The following is a 20,513-nucleotide window of genomic DNA, read 5'->3' on the forward strand; positions in this document are numbered from 1 at the left end:
GTGCACCAGGGTTGTATTCTTTCACTAAACTTATTCAGTTTGCATGATGAGCAAATAATCCAAGAAGCTAGATTATATGAGGAGTAATGTGGTATCAGGATTGGGTGAAGACTAATTAACAACCCGTGAATTATACTAATACTAATTAACAACCTTGCTTGCTGAAAGTGAAGAGGACTTAAAATAATTACTGATGGAGATCAAAGACCACAGCCTTCACTATGAGTTGTTCCTCAATGCAAAGAAAATGAAAATCCTCACCACTGGACCAAAAAATAGCATCATGATAAATGGGAAAAAAACACTGAAGTTGTCACAGATTTCAATTTGCTTCAATCCATTATCAACACTCATGGAAGCAGCAATCAAGAAATCAAACAACATATTACATTAGGCAAATCTGCTGCAGAAGACCTCTTTAAAGTGTTCAAGAGCAAAGATGTCAGATTGAGGACTAAGGTGTGCTTGAATGTGGAATGTATGGAGTATGAAAACTTCTAGGAAAACTGGAAGTTGTCAAAAATGAAATGGAATACATAAAGATGGATATCATAGGTATCAGTGAGCTGAAATGGACTGGTATTGGCAAATCTGCTGCACAAGATTTTTGCAAAGTTTTCAAGAGCAAAAATGTCACTCTGAGGACTAAGGTATGCCTGGCTTAAGCCATGGAATTTTCAGTAGCCTCATATGCATGTGAAAATTGGGCAATGAATAAGGAAGACTGTGCAGGAATTAATGCATTTGAGTTATGGTGTTGGAGAAGAATATTAAAAGTGCCATGGATTGCTTTGTTGTTATTGTTAAGTGCCATCGAGTTGGTTCCAATTCATAGGGACCCTTTATAGGGTTTCCGAGGAGTGGCTGGTGAGTTTATACTGCTGACCTTGCTGTTCAAACCAAACTCCTTTCTAGTGCATTATCCCACAGCACCACACCAGGACTACTAGAAGAACAAAATAATCTGTGTTGTAAGAAGTACAACCAGAATGTTCCTTAGAAGCCAGGATGGCCAGACTTCTCTCATGCTTCAGCCATGTTATCAGGAGGACCTAGTCCCTGGGGAATGGCATCATGCTTGGTAAAGTGGAGGGTCAGCAAAAGAGAGGAGGACCCCCAACATGATGGATTGGCAGAGTGACAGCAGCAGTAGACTCAAGCTTGAGAATGATTGTTAAGGATGATGTGGGACCAGGCAGTGCTTCTTTCTGTTTTGCATAAGGTTGCTATGAATGGAAACCAACTTGACAACACATAACAACAGAATGCCTCTTCTGAGTCTCCTATTCCAGGACATCATCCTGTAATATTTCCAATCCTGGTTGTCAACCCACTTCACTAAATTTTAAAAATTCAAGTCTGTTCCAATTTTGCTGTGTTGGCCATGCCTGAACCAATTGAAACTGGTTAGTAGCCTGCTTCTGAAATGTAGCCTTGAATACATTATGCAGCAGTTCTACCTTGCAATACAGAGTGAACATGAGTCAGATTCAACTCCAAAGTAACCAACATCAGCAAACAGGTAAAGAGTGGAGCCATGTCTCAATGGCTGAGTCCTCACTTCCACCTTGCTTTACCTTCTGGAAAAGAATGAAATCTTGCTTGATCCTGTTCCAACTTCGTAGTTATTAGTATGCTTGAATCCATGATCGCGACCACTGTTTATTGTGAATATCTTTCAACCTATGGGGCTCATCTTCAAGCCCTACATCAAACAATAGTAGGATCTGATTCATGGGGTTTTTACAGGCTGACATTTGCAAGTCAATCTCTAGTCCTGTCAATATAGTTGAAGTCTGAGAGCTCTGCTGAAGCCTGTTTACTATAGCAAGTAGTGGCCACTCTGCTGTGGTAGTGGTTGTAAGCCGTGGAGTCATAATGACCCACTATAATGTTTCCAAGGCTACAAATCTTTAAAGGAGCAGAAAGCCTCATCTTTCTCCCAGGGAACAGCTGGTAGTTTCCAGCTGCTGTCCTTGAGGTTAGCAGCCTATTTTGTAACCACTATGCTAGTCTGCTATGGTGGTGGTGGTGGTCTACTATAGGAATGCTTAATGACATTTCACGAAGAGTCAGTAATGTGAAATGAGCATTCAAGATCATCTAGTTCAGAATCCCCAGTTTGTAGGTGAGAATTCAAGGCCACAGGAAGAACTGATTTGTCCACAATGATGCAATGAACGTAGCAGGAGTGTTCAGAAATCATATTTGCATCCACTTTGCATCAACAGTAGTCCTTAACCTTGGTTTCACATTAGGATTGCCTGAGAAGCTTAATATATATATATATATATATATGCCTGGCTGGTAGATAGATATTTGGTTTCGTTGCTGAAACCCAGATATGAGTACTTTCACATTCCCTGGGTGGTTGTCAGGAGCAGCCAGGACTGAGAGCCTTTGTACCACAGAGGAGCTTGACTCAACAGTCTGACCCATTCATTCCATAGTGAGCAGGGCCCTGGTCTTCGGGCTGGAGCTGTGAAAAGGAATCAGACTGGAGTCTTGCCCTAAAACTGCTAAGTATCTGGCAGAAGAGCATTCTGAGAATAGCAGAATCATAAGAGTAGCAATATGAATATAAATAAGGAAGAGTACTGAGTGACTATTCTGTATAGGAATGTTGAAGGAGGTGTCATTTACATTTGTGATTAAAGGATGAAGGCGAGTTTGCAGAGGACAAGAAGCAGAAAAATCTTCAGGGTGACACGAAACAACGTGCAAAGGCCTGAAAGCATGAAACAACAAGGCATATTTGTTGTTTATTATATCTAAAGCAGGACTAGAGACGTAGACAGGGGTCTTTTAGTATAAGTCATTCTAAGGATTGGGGATGATCTTTAAATGATGATGAGCCATTGTGATATGTTATGCAGAAAAAGAGTAAAATAAAATTTGCATTTTAGGAAAATTACTCTAATGGCAACATGGATAAAAATGGATCAGAAGGGGGAAAATCGAGAGCTAGGAAGATCAGCCTAGGATACCTATACGTTTTCTATCTCCAAATATCCGTATGGGTCTCAATTCAATGTTATTTCCTCCAAAGATCTGACTTTTTGAATGAATGAAGGCAGGAGGGAGTCAAGTTCAGCTAGACGAACCCATGCTCCATGTCCTTGAGACTAGTACATTGCACCATGCCTCCACTTCATTTGAATGGGAAGTTTCTATCATTCCTTCAAAACTCTACTAAAAGTCCCTGTTCTGATAAGACTTGTTGGTATCTACAGGCATATACTGTGTCTTTATAACACCTTTGTATTCCACTGTCAGTATTCAGAGAATTGTTCCTTGTTGTCTCTATTCATTCACTGTTTATTGCTTTACACATTTCCCCTCTAGGTAAGTTCTTTGAAAGATAAGGGTATTGTTTTATTCTTCTCTCTGTCTCTCACTGAAATACAATGCACAGAAAAGTAATACTTGAGCTTCTTAGAAGCCCCAAAAACCTGGGGGCTCAGGACCATGGTTTTGGGACACACAAAGGAATCCTGGTGCTGTGGGTTAATGCTCCAGACTACAAAGCCATTTGAACTGCAAGGTCGGCAGTTCAAGCTCACCAGCTGCTCCTCAGGAAATCCTATACAGGGTGGCTATGGGTCAAAACCAACTCAACGGCACATAACAACAACAACAAGGTCAATTGGTATAGCAATATTTTACATCCTACTTTGGTGCTTGAATAGATTTGGATCTGAAAAGCTCACGAGCAGTCATCTAAGGTACAACTATTAGACTCTCCCCTTCTGAAGGAAAGAAGAGTGAAGAAAACTGAAGATGCATGGAAACATTTAGACCAATGACCCTGTGAACACCGACTTTCAAAAATCCAGGAGAACTAGATGGTGCTCAGTTACCACTATCAACTGCTCTGAAAGGGATCACATTAAAAGGTCCTGGATAGAGTGGGAGAAAAATGTGAAACAAAACTCAAAATCACAAATACAAAAAAACAACAACAGACTCACTGGTTGCATAGAGATTGATGGAGATACAGCCCTTAATCACTCTTCAGATCTAGAAATGAACTCATCCCCTGGGTCAATTTTCAGTCAAACAATAGACAGATCTACTTGTATCAGGGGAATAATAGCACTAGGGAGGTAAGCATTACTTAGATCAACAAGAGTTGAGATCAAAAGGTTAGTATGTACCCAAGGACAAAGTTCAGGAGGTTAGGAAAGAAGAAGGAATAGTAAGGGGAAATACAGGGAGGAAGTGGGATAAGTGATGTTACATTGTGGTAATTGCAATCAATTACATGCAACAAAATGTGTACGAATTGTTGAATGGAAAACTGATTTGCTCTATAAACCTTTATCCAATTCACAATAAAAAATGGTAAAAGTTTGTTAAATGAGTAAGTGTGTAAGTCCAGGTTAATGAATTCTAGGAAAATATAATAATAAAAATGAGGATGCTGTTTCTAGGATGATCCAACCCAAACCCTAATCCCGACTCCCTGGTCAACCCTGCATTGGAACAGAGCACCTCAGATTTAACTACCAGCAGTATTTGGAGTATGACGGTGAAATGTTATACTGGTGAACTACCTACCTGTAATTTGAACCAGTTTGCAGACCACTTGAAAGGCTTTCAAAGACCATCCTAAGGCTGGGAACTGCACTATGATAACTGCAGCTAGGGCATTTGGTCAAAGGAGTGTTTGAGTAGGGCAGGGAATGGAAGGTGGGGACAAGTCTGTCCTGTTCAGGAAAGGTGCACCTTGTTGGTCAGTGTCATCACCTGGCCTCCTTCCATATCCAATATCTTCCAGAAGAACCTTTTCCTCTAGAATCTTGGGTCTTAGTTGGATATTACAGTGAAGGTTCTGGTTTGGTACAATTAAGGTGTGAACCAGTGATTGTTTTCTCAGTCCTTCCCAAGGGAATGACTTCTTTAAAGTGCTGGAACATGAATGGAAATTTCAGATGCTGTTGTAGTCCTGGACCACAAGCACTGGACCACAAGGTCACCTTGAACTGCAAGGTGGTTAGCAATTCAAACTCACCAGCTGCTCCTCAGAAATCCAACTCGATATCACTTAACAACAACAGTCATTTGAAGGGAAAGGCCTTAACAGTGTCCTTGGCTCTTCGGCCATGAGAGAGACACTTTGTTTCTTGTAAGCTTTTTATTGTGATTTGATTGAAGGTTTACAGAGAAAATCCATTTTCCATTCGATTATTCATACTCATTTTGTTTCACAACATTGATTTCAGTTCCCACAATATAATAGTATTCCTTCCGTTTCCTCCCTGTAATTACGTGTTTTTCCTTCTTCCTATCCCTTCCTGCCCTCTGAGTATCATCCCTGGGCAAATGTTGCCCTTTTGATTTCAAATGATTGATTGTTCTAAGGAACAGTTATTGTTCACTTTATAAGCCTATGATTTGGCTGAAAGATGAGAAAGGGGATGTATGTGAGATCACTTCTGGGACTGAACTATGTCTCAGGGCCATAGCCTTGGGGATTCCACCAGTGTCTGTCACATTAGTAAGTATAATCTCTTTATTTTATAATTTTGAGTTTTGTTTCACCTGTTTCTTCCACTCTACCCAAGACTTCATGCAGCAATGACATTCAGAGAGGTTGGCAGTGGTAGCCGGGCACCATCTAGTTCTTCTGGTCTCAGGGTCATGGAGACTGATGGTCTCATGATCCGTTAGTCCATTAGACTAATTGTTTCTATGTGTCTTACATTTTCTTCACTCTTGTTTCCGCCAGACAACAACTGAGAGCCCGATAGTTACACCTTATATGGCTGCTCATGAGTTTTTAAGACCCTGGTTGATACCAAAATAGGATGTAGGATATTATCTTTGTGGACAATGTTATGCCAACTGACCTTTGTGTCCCTTGAGTCTATAGTCCTGAGCCCCTAAATTCAGCAACTCATTGAGGAAAACATATTTGACAGTCATCCCAGCTTCCCTTAAGCCATATATTCCAGCAAGGAAGCCTGAATCTGAAGTTGGGGCTAGCAATGAAAGTCAGAATTCTGCTTGAGGGTAAATAAAACTAAAAGGAATAATGGAGCAAGCTCTCTATGTATGATTTTTCTCCTGTGGCGTGAGATTGAGGTTGGGATTAGATACACTTGGGGCTGAGGGGAGTAGATGGAAAAGAAGAGAGACGAAGAGAGCCCCTCCTGTACACAAAGTCAGTTAGAGCTTTACCAGGTGTTCTGCTGAAATTGGTAGAATAAACACCTTCCAAACTGGCCACATTCCTCCTTAGGAATCTGAAAGACCTGTAACCACTCAGTGAAATTCCTCCTGAGGCTTCAGCTCTGCAGGAAGCTCCTGGCTGTTCTCCAAGAGATGCATTTGCCACAGGAGATTTACAGGTTGGGCCAGGCAGAGCAAGGGCAGGGCAGGGCGGTAGGTAGAGCTCTCCCAGCCCTTCATCTTTCTTAGGCAAGCCCAGACTGGATGGCCACTTTCACGCTTCTTTTTCTGCACTGCCAGCGTGCCTGGAAATGAGGGCTAGCGCAGAACCCCACACAGGAAGGCAGCTCTTTCTGGGAGACATGTCAGCTTTAAATTACCTAGAGGAAGTCTGGAGAAGAGATGCAGCTTGATACTCTTATAACAGCTCCAAACAAAGGGTGCAATGACATGCTGAAGTTAAGTTAAAAAGAAGTTAGTCAAGTACATGTAAAAAAACATGGAATTCACAAATGTTTAGTTATATTTATATTTACCACAGTTTAAAAAACAAAAAAAACTCTAAATGAAAAATCTGCATTTGATTGTTTGTCATACCTCTTGCTCAGATGGGACCCACAATAGTATTTAGAGGCTTCCTGAATTTGTTCTCCATCAGGTTATCCAATTTGTTTCTATTTAAGGCCAATTTCTTTTTGTCCTAGAACTTCAGTTTGACCTCCGACATTCTTGGACTCGATGCAGACCATGAGGTTTTAGTGAGAAAACACTGGCCGTTTCTCCCAAATGAATTTCTTCTACTCTGATGTAAGGAAGAACTTCCTATCTTTGTCTAGCTAGAACTACCCAAAGAATTTCTCTGCCTTAGCCAACTCTAGTCCCAGTGTCCACAGAGTCTCCCATGGTAGGTTCACGGTGAATCCGGGTCTCATCCAGCAATTCCTCCCTGTTCTAGGGGATGGCCTATCCATTTTTCCAAATAGCCTGGAAACTGCCTCCTAACTGCCTCCTTCTGGATTCTTTTAGCAAACTCTTGTTATCGCTTGGTGCTATCAAGTTAATCTGAACTTGTGGCAAGCCCATATGACAGAGTAGAAATGCCCATAGCATTTTCTAGGCTGTAATCCTTTTGGGAACAGATCAGTAGGTCTTTCTCCGATGGAGCTGCTGGCTGAGTTTACATCACCACCTTTTGGTTAATTAACAGTTATATGCCAAGAGTCCTGTTAGGCACTAGCAGTGTAGGATTGAGCAATAAGCAAAGCAAACATGTGCTTACTTGTGTTTACTTATTAATCTTTAGTGAGCAACCTCACATATTTTTACCACATCAAAAATTCGGCTTCTAGGAAGGACTGGCATCAGTTTCTCTTCTAACCCCACACAGCATCTCTCTACAGAATCCAAGCCTCTTTTCAAAAGTACAGTCCTTGAGAGTAATCTGTAGTGAATAGTGAATACAGATCAGTAGTGAAATTGTTCTCTACAGATTAATAAGTAAAACTGTGCTTACCTTATTTATTGGTTAATTCTTGGGCACCAGGAGTACAAAGGAGTCCTGGTGTGATGCTGTAGACTAGATAAGCACTGGAAAGCTAACTGAAAGATCAGTGGTTCAAACACATCAGCCACTCCTCAGAAACCCTATACAGGGTCACTATGAGTCAGAACCAGTGCCACAGCACTTAACAATAGGAATACAAAAAGGACTGGAATCAGAGAGGGAAAATTGCCCTTTTCTTTATGACCAGAAAGTGGGACTCTGTCTCTCTGAGAAAAATGTAACTGGAAGTTCCCTAATTGTTCACATTCTTAGATTATTCTAGGCCCCAGTATCCACAGTCACTAGTTAGTCTTGTAGTCTTGCCCCAATGACAGCTAAGTCAAACTCTGTTGCAATTTTCCTCCTGACACAAACATACTTCTTTCAGCCTGGAGGAGAAGATACGCAAGAGGAGGGCCCAGGAGGCCGGGACTGCCAGTCACCCCATGCATACTGCCTGTTATTTGACAGTGCCCTCCTGTGATGATTTGCTCATCTGCCTAAAGCCTGCAATTGCATTCGTCATGGCGTCTCCTCACGCCACTCACCTCCAACCCCTCTTTCAGTAGAAGGGGGTTTGGAATAACTGAGCTTAAACCAGCCTGAGGGTCTTGACCCACATTTGAGGATTTCCAAAGTAGGGCAGCTCAGGCTGTGCTTAGCAGTGCCTTTCAGAGATTGGTTCAGACAGGTGGGCTCATCTTGGGCTGAGCTCACTGTGGAGAAGGTAGGTCTTGGCTTCTTGTATTTTTCTTGTGTTGACAGAGTTTGAAGACTTGGAGGGCTGATTGCAAAACAGCTCACCTTCCTTCTTCCACAGGAAACACAGAAGCAAATATGAAAGTCTAAAAGAGTCATTCAATTCAGAGAGTAAATAAATAGGTATTTTCACTCCGCTCCTTTAGGCCCCAGTATGGGGTCAGTTCTTGTTGTTGTTGTTAGGTGTCATCGAGTCGGAACTGACTCAAAGTGACCCTATGCACAACAGAATGAAACACTGCCCAGTCCGGGGCCAACCTCACAACTGTTGCCACACTTGGGCCCACTGATGCTGCCACTTTGCCAATCCATCTCATTGGGGGTCTTCCTCTTTTTCTCTGACCCACCCACCTTACCAAACATGATATCCTTCTCCAATGACTGGTCCCTCCTGATAATATGTCCAAAGTATGAGAGACAGAGTTTGGCCATCGTGGTCTCCAAGGAACACTCTGGCTGCACTTGTTCCAACACAGATCTATTGGTTCTTTTGGAAGCCCATGGCACTTTCAATATTTTCCACCAACACTGTAACTCAAAAGCATCAATTCTTCTACGGTCTTCCTTATTCACTGCCCAGCTTTCGCATGCATATGAGGTTATTGAAAATACCATGGCTTGGGTCCAGCACACCTTAGTCTTCAAGCTGACATCTTTGCTCTTGAACACTTTGAAAAAGGTCTTGTGCAGCAGATTTGCCTAACGCAATACGTGGTTTGATCTCTTCACTGCTGCTTCCATGAGTGTTGATAGTTGATCCAATGAAGTCCTTGACAACTTCAATCTTTGCTTGTTTGTTGTTTTTTCTCCAATTAAAAAAACATTCTTATCAACAGAGAAAAGATTGGGGTCAGTTCTAGAGACCAACAACAATCATTCAGCTGTAGTGTTGGAACATCAATTACTCATATGCAAATTCAAACTGAAGCTGAAGAAAATGAAAACAAGTCCACGAGAGCCAAAATATTACCTTGAATATATCCCGCCTAAATTTAGAGATCATCTGAAGAACAGATTTGATACCTTCAACACTAAATACCAAAGACCAGAAGAGTTGTGGGATGACATCAAGAACATCATACATGAAGAAAGCAAAAAGTCATTGAGAAGACAAGAAAGAAGGAAAAGGTCAAAATGGATGTCAGAAGAGACACTGAAACTTGCTCTCCAGCATAGAGATACTAAAGCAAATGGAAAAATTGAAGAGGTGCAAAAGCTGAACAGGAAATTTCAAAGATCAGCTCGAGAAGATAAAGCCAAATACTATAATAAAATATGCAAAGATTTAGAGTTAGAAAACCAAAAGGGAAGAACACGGTCAGCATTTCTCAAGCTGGGGGAACTGAAGACAAAATTCAAGCCTCCACTTTCGTTATCGAAAGATTCACTGGGCAAATTATTGAATGATGCAGAAAGCATCAAGAGAAGATGGAAGAAATACACAGCGTCAGTGTACCAAAAGGAAATGGTTAATGGTCAACCGTTTCAAGAGGAAGCATATGACTAACAGCCAAAAATACTGAAGGAGGAAATCCAAGGTGTGTTGAAGGAACTGGCAAAGAACAAGGCAACAGGAATTGATGGAATAAAAATTGAAATCTTTTAAGAAAGTGAGGCGGCACAGGAGTTACTCACTTATCTCTGTCAAGAAATTTGGAAAACAACCATTTGGCCCACTGATTGGAAGAGATTCATGTTTGTGCCCATTCCAAAGAGAGATGACCCAATGGAATGTGCAAATCATCGGACAATCTCTTTGATATCCCATGTGAGTAAAGTTTTACTAAAGTTAATACAGAAATGGCTACAATCATACATTGACAGAGAACTTCCAGAGGTTCAAGCTGGGTTCAGAAGAGGCCATGGAATGAGGGATATCATTGTTCATGTCCCATGGATCTTGGCTGAAAGCAGAGAATTTCAGAACGATGTTTACCTGTGCTTTATTGACTAAGCAAAGGTTTTCGATTGTGTGGATCATGACAAGCTATGGACAACATTGCGAAGTATGTGTATTCCAGAACACTTAATTGTGTTCATGAGGACATGTGTACATGGACCAAGAAGCAGTTGTTTGAGCAGAGCATGGGAACACTGAATGTTTTAAAATTAAGAAAGGTGTACGACAAGGTTGTATTCTTTTACCATACTTATTCAACTTGTATGCTGAGCAAATAATCCGAGAAGCTGGGTTTTATGAAGAAAAATGTGGCACCAGGATTGGAGGAAGACTCATTAACAACCTGCGATATGCAGATGATACAACCTTGCTTGCTGAAAATGAAGAGGACTTAAAACATTTACTGATGAAGATCAAAGAACACAGCCTTACATATGAATTACAGCTCAATGTAAAGAAAACAAAAATCCTCACCACTGGACCAATAAACAACATTCTTATCAACGGAGAAAAGATTGAAGTTGTCTAGGACTTCATTCTTCTTGGATCAACTATCAATACTCACAAAAGCAGCAGTCAAGAGATCAAACGAAGTATTGCATTAGGCATATCTGGTGCACAAGACTTTTTTATAGTGTTGAAGAGCAAAAATGTCAGCTTGAGGACTAAGGTACACCTGACCCAATCCATGGTATTTTCAATAACCTCATATGCATGCAAAAGCCGGACAGTGAATAAGCATTAATGCTTTTGAGTTAAGGTGTTGGAGGAGAATACTGAATGTGACATGGGCTGCCAAAAGAACCAACAGATCTGTGTTGGAAGAATTACAGTCATAGTGCTCCTTGGAGGCCAAGATGGCCAAACTTCATCTCTCATAATTCAGCCATATTATTAGGAGGGACCAGTCTCTGGAGAAGGATATCATGTTTGGCAAGGTGGAGGGAGGGTCAGGGAAAAAGAGGAATACCCCCCAGCGAGATGGATTGGCCAAGTGGCAGCATCAATTGACTCAAGCGTGGCAATAGTAATGAGGTTGGCCCAGGATCGGGCAGTGTTTCGTTCTGGTGTGCATAAGGTCGCTAGGGGTCGGTATCAACTTGATGGCACCTAACAACCACAACAAGTGTTGGAACCACAGGTTTCCCTGTTCGACACTTGACGGACTCCTGGTGTGGCTCTGTGGGTTAATGCATTGGACTGCAAAGGCAGTTTGAACTATAAGGTCGACCATTCAAGCTCACCAGCTGCTCCTCAAAAACCCTATACTGGGTTGCTATGGGTTGGAACCAACTCAACACACTTAACTGCAACAACACTCTTCACAGTGATTGTGTTTGCAATAGGGAAGAGTTAAGCTCAGAGAACTTTAAAACTTGGTCTAGGATCTGAGTGCAGATCTGACGTCTGTTGCTATGAGCAAATGTGATCCTGAACACACTGCTTCATTTCTGTGAGTCTCAGTTTCCTCATCTGCAAATGAAATTAATACCTACTTCATTGAATTAATGTGAAAACATGTGACATTGGGTTGCTAATAAAAAGGTCCATGATTCATATCCACCAGCCAATCCTCAGAAGAAAGATGAGGCTGTCTGCTCCTGTAAAAGCTCAGAAACTCTCTACTGTGTCCTATAGAGTCACGATGATTCAGAATTGATTCAACAGCAGTGGGTTATAAAGTGTGTAACATGGTTTGTGGCACATAATAGACGTTCCACAAATGGCTTACTAGTGGTCTGAGGGTGAGAAGTGTAAACATGTGTGGGGTAGCATCTCACCCCTCTGACTTTGAAAGGGGAAAAGAAGGGGAAGAGAATCAAGCTCATTAGCCTAAGGTCGATTCCTAGGAGGTAGAGGTCAGACACATCTCCACCCTCCAAATTTCTTTACCAATTCTGACATCAATCTCTCTCCCATATACTTTCTAGTTCTCTGCAGGGTTCAGTAATTCACTATAATGGTCACACAAAACTCACAGACAATACTCACAATTATGAGGTTTATTATGGAAGTTAACAGGTGATCGTTCAGGATCAGAAATGCTCAGGACACATTTCAGGGTCACTACAACCTCTTTTTAGTCATGCCTGTAGGTAGGCTTCTCTCTGGTCCTTGGCCTCTCAGCCATGCGACCCCTTAGCCTCTGCCTTACTCAGCAATATTATAAAGCTCTTTTAGCACAAGGATAATAAAATGTCCAAAGGGCACACCACTTCACCATAAGCCTCAGTCCAAGGGCATTGAGTTCTAGCTTCCCTTGTTCCCCCAATGAAGTGCCTGGAGGTATCCCACTCTACAAGTAGCCTCCTGCTTGAAGGCAGTCAGCTTTACTCAACGGCCAGGAAGCCAACAAGCTGTCTCATGCTCTTGGTGCTTCTACCTCAGCTACCACCATTTCTCTGTCACTCCTCTGCTGGAGTCCGTTTTTTCTCCTGAATCAAGAAGGTTCAAACTCCATCCCTGGCTCTTCTTTCTTAATGATAGTAAAAGCCACCCCACCCCCCCCACACACACACTTCTTGATTCTTAGATGGCTCATTTTAAACCCAACAGAATGGCAAAATTGACCAATCCCATGTTAGAGTTTCCAGTTTTTGCTATTACAATCAGTCCTATTAAGAATCCGTCATAGCTGAACCATAATCCTTTCAGCATCCTCGTCTTGTCTTACCTAGATCCATCAGAAAAAGAAATACACCCAATCTTCATGGTCCTACTCAGCTGTTTGGTGGGGGTTACAAAAGACTATGGCTCAAATAGCCATATCACATAAATCACTGCACCACAAGGAATAATTCCCCTTTGACATGCCATGATCTATTAATCTGAGAGACTGGGAAAACAACAGTTTTATCTACAGAAATCCCTATACCTCTTTCCCCTCTATTTAGCACTTAAATCAACTGCTGTTGAGTCAACTCAACATTTTTGTCAGAATAGAACTGTGTTCTATGGGGCTTTCAATGACTGATTTTTCAGATATAGATTGCCAGGACTTTCTTCTGATTAACCTCTGGACAGACTCAAACCTTCAATATTTTGGTTAGCAGCTACATGCACTAACCATATGTACCATCCAGAAACTCCAGCTTTATACTCACATATGGTTTCTTGAGGAGCCCTAGTAATGTAGTGGGTTATGCATTGGGCTGCTCGCTGCAAGGTCAGCCAGTTCGAGTCCACCAACCACTCCACAGGAAACAGATGAGGCTTTCTGCTCCTGTTAAGATTTATAGCCTTGGAAACCCTATAGAGGGTCAATATGAGTTGGAACCAACTCAATGGCACACAACCACCACCACCACCACCATGGTTTTTTGGTTGATGGTCTCTTGCTCCCAACAAACTGCAAAACTCACTGAGTACAAGAAATAAGACCCAGTGGTCAGTAGAGTCTTTCTACATAGTAGATTGCCAATCAATATTTGTGGAGGGATGCATGAATAGATTTTTTTTCCCAACCGGCTTGTTGAATATGAGATCTGATGTTTATGGGTGTCAGTATCCAGGAAATATATAGTTCAAGGTCGAGGAGACATGAGTCTAATATTTACTAACATTTTCTCTTCCTTACCACCTGATTCTTTTGAGGCTTTCAATTTAAAGTCTTTAAATTTTGCTGCTTTGCATGACTGGATAAGATTGCATATGAGAATTTTGCAAAGCAAAAAAGGTACGTCACACCAATTTGCATCTCAATTTTTCTTCCTCTCAAAAGATTTCCAGCCCACAAAGTCCCCCAGCAATAATCATGTACAAGGCAAAGAAATTAAGAACTTCAGCTGGAAAGAGATTAAATGAATCTCTGGAATGTAGTAAAAGACATATTCAAGGATATATCCTTTCTTTGGATTTATTTCTGGCTCCCTGCCACAGGCTCAGAGAACCAGTTTCCCATACCACAGCTTTCCCTAGGATCGGGAAAGAAGATAAAAATCGTGTTACAACTCTCTGCTTGGTACTTCGGATTCAGTTATACTATAGGACTGATCATGTTCCTTTGTGCAGTGGTTTAGACCAGGCATCTCTCCTGATAACAAAGAAGTCCTCTAGTATAGAGATTCTAAAGTACCCACTGCTTATTGCCATCAATTCAATTCCAATTCATAGTGACCCTACATAGGGCTTCTGAGGTTATAAATCTTTACAGGAGCAGAAAGCCTCATCTTTCTCCCAAAAAAATTGGCTAGTGGATTTGAACTGCCAACTTTGAGGTTAGCAGCCCAATGCCTAACCCACAGCACTACCAGAGCTCCTTTATCTAAAGCACAGAGTTCTTTAATCATAAAAATTTGCAAGGCCTGCAAAACCCAGGAGTTAACATTGTCCCCTTCCATTAACTTTGGTAGTGTAGAGGGTTATGAGTTGGGTTGCTAACTGCAAGGTCAGCAGTTCCAAACTATCAGCATTTCCGTGGGAGAAAGATGAGGCTTTCTGCTCCCGTAAAGATTGACAGCCTTGGAAACTCTGTGCAGGATCGTTAGGAGTCTGAACCGACTCCAAAGCATGTAACCACCACCACCATCACCACCATTCCAGAAGACATCTATTGTGCTTCTTCCTTAGAGACTCTTGGGGATCATTGTACAGTAAAAATGTGAGCTTGGGGAGGCAGGTGGTGGGTGAATGCTGTCGTTGTTAGGTGCCATCTGTCAATTCCGATTCATAACGATCAATTTCAGTAGAGGAGTAATAAAACTAGGAAAGGTTTTTCAATTTCATCTGTAGATTTACTGCTTGGGGAAGAAACTCAGACGCAGAGATGGGGCTTCCTCACTCATGAGGATAAGGGAAGTGGCTGCCTTCAGTTAAGGCCCCACGCAGGCTGAAGACGCGGTTTTACCCGCCCTGTGAGCCCCATTGCCTGATTACACTTCCCTCTTCAAAAGTCATTTCCTCTAGGAAGCTCACTCCAGTTGACCCCATCCAGTTTGGTGACACAGGTTACCCAGGAAGTTCTCAACCTCCAACCATAAGAACATGAGAAGTCTACACGGTCCAGAGGTTTCAGGACAGAAACAACTTCAAATGTTGATCTGGAGTCTCCACAGCTAGGAGTGTGTGTAATAGAAAGTGTTCTCAGGAGGGGTTTGGGAAGGACAACTCTGGTAAACATCTCTGTAATAATCTTCGATCCCCTTTACCAAGTCCCTCACCACCTTCACGCCCACCTTCTTGGAGAAACCTTCCCAGAGGGGAGTGCAACTTCTCCCAGTCCTTGAAGTACTTCCTGCTTCCTAACCCTACTTGATTTTCTTCCTGGAAATGCAATGAACAGACATTGTTTATTTTTCATGTCTGTGTTGACTCTCCCACTAGAGAACAAGCTCCAAGAAGGCAGGAACTTTCATCTATTCTGTTCATTGTATTCCCAGTACCTAGAACAGTGCCTGGCACATAGTGCTGTTGTTGTGGTAAGTGCCGTTGAGTCAGTTCCAACTCATAGCAACCCTATATAGGGTTTTCAAGGAGCGGCTGGTAGGTTTGAATCTCTGATTAGCAGTCCAGTGCTGATCCTATAGTGCCCCTATCTATGTACCAGGACTCCTGGGACATAGTGGCATTGGTTATGTGCCATGGAGTTGGTTCCAACTCATAAGGACCCTGTGTAGGGTTTCCAAGGCTATAAATGTTTACGGGAGCAGAAAGCCTCATCTTTCTCCTGCGGAATCGCTGGTAGTTTCCAACTGCTGACTGTGAGATTAGCAGCCTAACTCGTAAACATTACGCTGCCAGAGCTCCTGGTACATTGTTGTTGTTGAATGCTGTCGTCAATTCTGACTCATAGTAACCCTGTATAGGGTTTCCAAAGTAGTGCCTGGTGAGCTTGAACCAATTGACTTTGCAGTCCAGTGCAATAGCCCACAGTACCACACTTGGACTCCTGGTACATTGTTGTTGTTGTTAAGTGCCATCAAGTTCGTTCTGACCCATAGCAGCCCTGTATAGGGTTTCTAAAGAGCAGCTGGTGGGTTTAAACTGATCTTTAGGTTCAAATTGATCTTGCAGTCCAGCACATTATCCTGCAGAGCCACACCAGGACTCCCCTGGTACACAGTATGTACTTTAAAAAGCTGTGCCTACTAAGAGCCAAGTATTTTGCACTGATAACAGGCGCCAACCCAACCCTGCAAATGGACACTGGCCTCTGAGGGACTGACTCTACGTCTCTGTCCCCAGGGAATAGGTTTTGTCTCCCTCCGTGCTAGGACAAGTGATGTTCTCTTGGAGGGTGTTATAATGACCTCTGTGCTAACAGGCACAGTCTGTCTGCCTGGTTAAATGTCTCAGAATCTGTGGTATGCTTCCTTTCCTTCTTAAATCTGAATCAACACAAGGGTCAGACCCTTTTCTTTTCTCCCTGTTGGACTTGCTTCTGTCCAGAATTCTGCAGAGAGAAGTTGATCGTGACCTGAAGCTTGATCTCCCTAGAAAAAGGACTGGCACTCCCTTCCTTGTTCCCACTGGGAAAGGTGGCCCTAGCAGGAAATGATCTATTTGTATCAGGGTTCTTAGTTAAACAACAGAAACCTGAACTGGCTCATTTAAGTAGAAAGGATATTTACTGAAGACTGTACTAGGAGAGTGAGAAAAACAGGCCTACAGGCTAGTCAAGTACAATAACAACTGAATGACTCCACAGAACTGATCCCATGGAAACACCATTGCCACAGCTCCTGGGTTCCAACACTACAGCTCCCTCTATCAACACTGCAGGCATCAGGCACAGGATGCTTCCACTGGAACCTTGGCTACAGCACCCAAGAAAGTGAGCATGACCTCTGACACTTTCACATAACCAACTTCTGACCCTGATGTGTCCAACTGTTTACATACCAGCTTCCTTACAGCAAAGGAGGCTAGGGGCAAGTATCGATCTTCTCTTAGGAAAGGAGAGTCCTCATAAGTTAGAACAGGGCACTCCCCAAATGCTGAGTGATCAAGGCTGGTGGTAGTGGTGCCATGGATTCAGTTCTGACCCTCTATAGAGTTTCCAAGGCTATAACTCTTTACGGGAGCAGATAGCCTCCTCTTTCTCCCGTGGAATGGCTGGTAGTTTCAAAATGCTGACCTTGAGGTTAGCAGCCCAACTTATAACCCTCTGCATTGCTAGGGATCCTTGAATGATCAACAAAGCACAGCCAATGTCTACCTCATAGATACAGTTGAGTTTCCTGTCAAAACACTCTCTTAGTAGCACCTTAATCTAATATTAAGAACACTTTAGTGCTCAGCTACTAATTTACATGTTCATAGTTTGGACCCACCCAGCAGTTTCATGGAAGAAAGAAATGGCAATCAGCTCCCATAAAGATTACAATTAAAAAAAATCCTAGGAGGCAAATTCTACTCTGTCACATGAAGTCATTATCATTGAAATCAACTTGATAGCGCCTAACAACAGTAATCTGAAATTCATTTCTAATAGTGAAATCTTATAGTCTCCATTTCATAACAAAAAATGGACCCAGAAAAATTAAGTCATACATAACTAAACAACACATTAGATTAGGTGCTTAAACTCACCACCCATCATTTACTACGTGTCTATGTTACTGCCTTCTTCTATTATCTCTGCTTTCCTATTCTTTATTATCCACCTCCTCAGGTATGTTTACCTTTTTGGTCCCATCTTCCTTGCGAGGTCATAGATTTCTGAAGGAGTTATGTACTCTATTTACTTTATTTATTTATTTTTAACTTTTTGTTGTGAATTGGGTGAAGGTGTACAGACAAGATCTTCAATTTTACATACAGCAAATTTTATACTTTGTTTCTTCTCCATGGTTACAATCTCCTCCCTGAAACAATTATCCTACTTCCTCCCTGTGGCTTCCCATTTGCATCTTATATTTCACAAATAAAGAAAGCAAAAATATTTGATGTACACATTGTTGTTGTTAAGTGTCATTGAGTCAATTCTGATTCATAGCAACCCTGTCTGTATAGGGTTCCCAAGAAGTGACTGGTGAGCTTGAACCACCAACCTTGAAGTTCAAACCAACTTTGCAGCACCATATCAGGACTCCTGCTGCACACGTACAAAACAAAAAATATATATTCATTTAAACGTCAAAAGGGCACATTATAGAAGCCAGCCTCCTGCCCACAGGCAGACAACCTTAGTCCAAGGGCTCTGTCTCTCCACACGACTGCCTCTGCCACCATCTCTGCTATTGCCCATTTTCTAGGTAGGAAATCTCACACTTCTCTCATGCTCTTCCTTCTTGATGGTCCTTGCTAATGAAAAACCAGTTGCCCTAGAGTCGATTCTGACTCATTGTGACTCCTTGTGTGTTAGTTGAAATGGGCTCCACAGAGTTTTTCTTTTAAACAAATGGAAAAAAATATTATTTTTGATAGTTTGTTCAGAAATGATAGATTACTATGTGTCTTGTTGTTAAATAACTTTAAGTTAGTTCCAACTCATAGTGACCCTGAAAAGGTTTACAGGGTGCACTGGTGGGTTTGAAGAGCAAATCTTGCAATGAACAGTTCAGTACTTATCCTACAGGGCCACCTAGGATGCTATTATGGGTCTTAAGGAATAGTTTAAAATGAAAAAGTTTATCACTCTAGATAATCCTAAAGAGTCCCCGTGGTGCAATGAATACAAACATTCAGCAGCTAACCAAAAGGTTAGGGAGTCAAAGCCACTAACTGCTCTGTGGAAGAAAAATATGGCAGTCTGCTAATGTAAAGAATACAACCTTGAAAACCCAATAGGGAATTTATACTCTATTCTATAGGGTCACTAGGAGTCAGAACCGACTCAATAGCAACAGATTGGATTGTAGCTTTCGATTACTCTACTTACTGAAAAATCCAGGCATATTTGGTGATTCTGAAAATCTTTTATTCCTATGTGACTTGTCAATTTTTATAGTAAGTTCTATCTTTTATTGGAATGTATCCTGTAGGTTCATCATGGTTTTTTTTTTTTTTCCCTAATATGTTTTTAGTATTATTCACTCTTGTTGGTGGTGTTGTTTAGTGCTGTTGCGTTGTTTCCAACTCATAGCAACCCTGTATAGGGTTTCCAAGGAGCGGCTGGTGAGTTTGAACCACAGACCTTGAAGTTCAAATCAACCTTGTTGTTGAGTGCTTATTATACAGTGCTATATCAGGGCTCCTTACTTACTTTTGTTGTTGTTGTCACGTGCTATCGAGTTGGTACCAACCCATAGCAACCTGATGCACAGCAGAACGAAACACTGCCCAATCTTGAGCCAACCTCACTATTGTAGCCACACTTGAGCCCATTGATTCGGTCACTTTGCCAATCCATCTTGCTGGAGGTCTTACTCATTTTCTCTGACCCTCCACCCTACCAAACATGATATCCTTCTCCAGCAACTGGTCCCTCTTGACAACATGTCCAAAGTATGAGAGATGAAGTTTGGCCATCCTGGCCTCCAAGGAGCACTCTGGCTGCACTTCTTCCACTTTGTTGTTGTTGTTAAGTGCCATCGAGTCGGGTCCGACCCATAGCGACCCTGTACAGGGTTTCCGAGGGTGTAAATCTTTACGGGAGTAGAAAGCCTCATCTTTCTCCCGCGGAGCAGCTGGTAGTTTCGAACCGAAGAGAAATTCCTACTTCAATTTTAGTTAAATCTTTCTGGGAACCTCTACAATGAGTTGTCAATATTTAAATGTTATTACACTTTACTAGTTAATTCAAGGAATTCAAAGGTTAGTTTACAAAAAATGGACCTATTAAAATGGTTAAATTTCATCTTTAGAGTGTTTAATTTCTTTCAGCTCTTTGCAGATAGTAGTTAATATAGCCTTGTTGTGTTCAATTGGTTTTCTTTACATTTTATTTTGTTGAGGAAATAACACAGCAAAGCATACACCAATTCAGTGATTTTTCCGTGTACAATTTAGTGACATTGATGATCGATGACATTCTTTGAATTGTCCATTCTCACCCTTCTTACGTGAGAAGCTCCTCTCCTAATAACATACATTCTCTGTTCCCTGTGGGCCCCATCAGATCTTTTGAGTTGCTGTTGTCAGTTGTTCTTAAAAGAACATCATACTCTCCCCTGTGGGCCCAAGCGTTGTTGACCGTCCAAACCATAGGCTCTGAGGATCAGACTCTAGCCACCTAGTAGACATAACAAACTGTCC

The sequence above is a fragment of the Chrysochloris asiatica genome, unplaced genomic scaffold, assembly GCF_000296735.1.
Source record: "Chrysochloris asiatica unplaced genomic scaffold, ChrAsi1.0 scaffold00024, whole genome shotgun sequence".
Classification (NCBI taxonomy): domain Eukaryota; kingdom Metazoa; phylum Chordata; class Mammalia; order Afrosoricida; family Chrysochloridae; genus Chrysochloris; species Chrysochloris asiatica.